Below are 3,758 nucleotides of genomic sequence, written 5' to 3' on the forward strand. Positions count from 1 at the left end.
TTTTGAATATTTGATATTTTTTGCTCCACAAAATATTGATGATAACATTTTTTTTACATGGATCACTCTCAGTAGTACAGCGCCCTTGAGGTGATTTTTCAGATAAACGGAGCTATACGAGTTATCCCATTATAATGGGATAACTCGGGATTACTATGTAATAATAATTATTATTACGTAGTGTCAATTGGACTTAAGACCCTGCACACCCAAACGGATTTATAACTAATAAACTTCAATAGCTACGCACAGGGGTTCCATAGTCGTTCAAAGATAAAAAATAAGAAATCATAATGTTCCAAATTATGGATTACCGCCATCTTTTGAGATCATTCCAAACTAAAATTACAAATAGTCTTCACGTGTCTTGTAATAAAATTAACTAAAACCGCCATGCATTTAACTGCCATGTGTAAAAAGGGTCGATATCACTCACGATTATTTGATATAGGCTAATAACCTTTCCACTCGGTGAACATTGCTAGCAATTATTATTCTGTTCTTCTGCTGATGCAAAATGCCGATGATTCTCAATCTTTAAAATATTACACTTTTAATAAATTAAATCATTTAAACGTGTATCATACAGGGTGTTAGGGGGTAAAGTGCGTTTACACGGTAGTTCAAGTAATAAAGATAAATAATTTTTTTCAAAATTTCAGTGTTTTAAGGTAGTTTTTAGTTAAAAAAATGAATTCTTTGTACTTGAAAATAATGGAAAAATAAACATTAGAATTTTGAAAAAAGTTATTCCTCTTTTTTACTTCTACCATCATGTAGAATCATCTCCCGAAGTTAGCACACTTTACCACCAGACATCCTGTTTAGATAAACTTAAAAAACCTTCTTAGGACAACATTTTATTTCAATTCGATAAATGTTTTTAATATAATTTTATAAAAGCATAATATCCTCAGCGATAATTTCCAATACTCAGGTTTATTTTAAATTCAATTTTATAAAGATAACTGTAAATTAAATAAAAGTATACGTGATAATTGTATTTTAATTAAATATGAAAAGAACTGCGTAATTCATTAAATCAAAAATCAGCAGTTTTAGAAAAATCATTTACCCGGTGCGTTGTTGTGAACTACAAAAAGCTCCTTTTACACGTTTTCAGAAATTTTTTTTTCAAGTGGATATTTTCATAAAAGATAATTCCTACGATTAAAAAACTCCAGGTGGTATTTAGTAAGAATTGGCATTGGCACAGCGTCAGATAATATTTATCGAAACTTCACAAAAAATAGTTTTTTTTGGAAAAAATATCAATCATGACGTAAAATATACTTATCGAAAGATTGGAAGTAGCATTTTTGTGGGTCTCTTTCAGAATATACAACGGTAATGTTATACGGTAAATCTTGCGCCAATACAGGCCATTCCATTTCATTTTAGAAACATGACCACTAGGTAATACTAAATTACTGTTTTTAAGTTTGCTGTAGTAAAGTGAAATGACACTAAATTGAGCTATATAAATGCTATGTTATTATTATTATTACATATCATGGTACTGTAATATATTTTTTGTTATTTATTTCCCATTTTAGAAAAAACAGTATTATTTAACCGATAAGATAAAAGTAATACACGTAAAATAGTGAAAGCAAAAAAATCAACAAACAAACTTGAGTATTACAAACTATTGTTAAGAGAAAACTCTAAATAAACCTCAATATTAGAAATTATCGTTAAAGATGACATAGGCTCTGAGGGAAATGATTTTCTTCAGGGAATCCTGTGTGAATTTACGCAAAAAAACATCATCATCATTCAATGGCCGATACAAAACGAACTTACTCGGATTTTCCAGTCATTATTAAATAAAACAGTATGTGTAACTGTAAAATAATAAACAAACATAATTTTTACTAGAATAAGTTTAATACATTTTTTTTGAGTCGTCCCTTACCAATAATTTACAATACTGGGGTTTAGTTGTTGATATATTCAGAATTGTCCCAAGGATGCTATGTCGAGGGTCTTTTTGAGGAAAGGAGGGAATGAAACTGGGTCTTGAAGAGATCCATGTTCTAAAAGGGAGGAAATACAGAAGTCAACAAATAATAACTAAATATCTACTTCATATGAAAAAATCTATCTTCGGCGAACTCAAACATATTGACAATCTTTAATAGTTATAATGGCATTTAAATATTTATGTAGTTTTTTTAACAGTCGACACGAGGAAGATGATAATTTATTTATTCAAAATCTGCTCCTTTGTAGCTGAGAGTTTCTTCAGGGGTTTTTAGTTTGGCGCCACATACATTTAACTTATGTAATATATAGACTGGGTATACTTTTATATGATATGATTTGTTTTACGATACTTTTTGTTTTAGTATTAAGTTTCTTCATTTGGACATTGGAGCACTTCTTGGTGGCGTTAGGATTAAGTTAAATATTGTATTACATATTTTGTGTGTTAGTGCTTAATACCTAAATATTAGACTTATTGTTAGACTAGATCAGTCCTGGATTTGTCAATAGGCCTTATAGGCCGCGGCCTAGGGGCGCCAGAGTTCAGGGGGCGGCACTCGCTCGCTTTGGTAAGCCGTGTATGCGATTATAAACAAAAAAAGTTCCTGTGGATAGACAGAGTTTTATAACTATTAGACGATAAATATCATTTTTTAAAGGCGCTAATTCCTAGTACTTTAGTTAGATAGTTACTTATATTTATGCTACTGCCCGGGTGGCAAGGTTAAAGGGTGGCGGCGGATCGGGGGCGGGTGATGTAACAGTCACCCCCGCTACCCGCCCGTACGAACACATAATATACCGTATCACGCGCGCGCCGGGCCGGCCGGCAGAGCAAAGCGGCAGTTTCGTGTATAGTACTTGTGTCAATTTCGGAAACATCGCACTTGTCGCAACTCGCAACGTTTTCTTCGATTTGATATCCTACCAGATTGTAACGAGTCCGAATACATTTCACTTTTTGTACATTGTTTGTTGGCGAATTTTAAGTTGAGTGGAAGTGCGTTTTTGATTACGCTCCAGTTTCTGTTCACAAGGGTGTGAAAGGTGAATTAACACAATAATAAATGATACTATTACATACTCTGGTTCTGCTGGGCTAGATAGATAACTCTAACTAAATGATTTCGGCTCGCTAACAAAAACAAAGATTACTCAAGTTTCAAAAACATTAAAATTCAGAGTGTCTATGACTTTTATTACAGCGTCATCTAGTCCAGAACCTTTAAAAGTCGGCGTTTTACATATATTTTTTTGTTTTAACAGATTTTTCAAAATACTTCATATTCACATACTGACGAAAAATGAGTGATGGAAGGAAGCGACTGAGTGGTGCTGAGTACGGAAAGATATCAAGATTAAAAAAAGATGAACAACAACATGCTTTTCAGAAAATCAGGAAAATAGAAACTTTTTTAAAAAGTGAAAACAGCAACGATTCATTAAGTATTTCACAAGAGAACTCGGGGAGTGGGAGTAGTAGTAATAAGGAAGATCAAGGTACTGGTATTCCAATTGAGCTGACGAGTATGCATCATCTCAATCAGTCAGATCAGCCATGTTTAGTAAAACCTGTTCGTCCTTCTGATTCCGACATTTCTGTCAGTGAAATACCTTCAACAAGTGGCAAGAATTTTAGGTCACGCTGTGAAGAAGTGTCTCTTGTCGCGAAAACTACTGAAATACAATCAACCACAAAACTGAACATAGATCCAGCCTTATGGGAAATAAAAGATTCGACGAGAGACATTATTGCAAGAAATGCTTTC

Source organism: Hesperophylax consimilis, chromosome 1 (genome assembly GCF_061612785.1).
Source record: "Hesperophylax consimilis isolate HC1 chromosome 1, BYU_Hcon_1.0, whole genome shotgun sequence".
In the NCBI taxonomy this organism is placed as follows: Eukaryota; Metazoa; Arthropoda; class Insecta; order Trichoptera; family Limnephilidae; genus Hesperophylax; species Hesperophylax consimilis.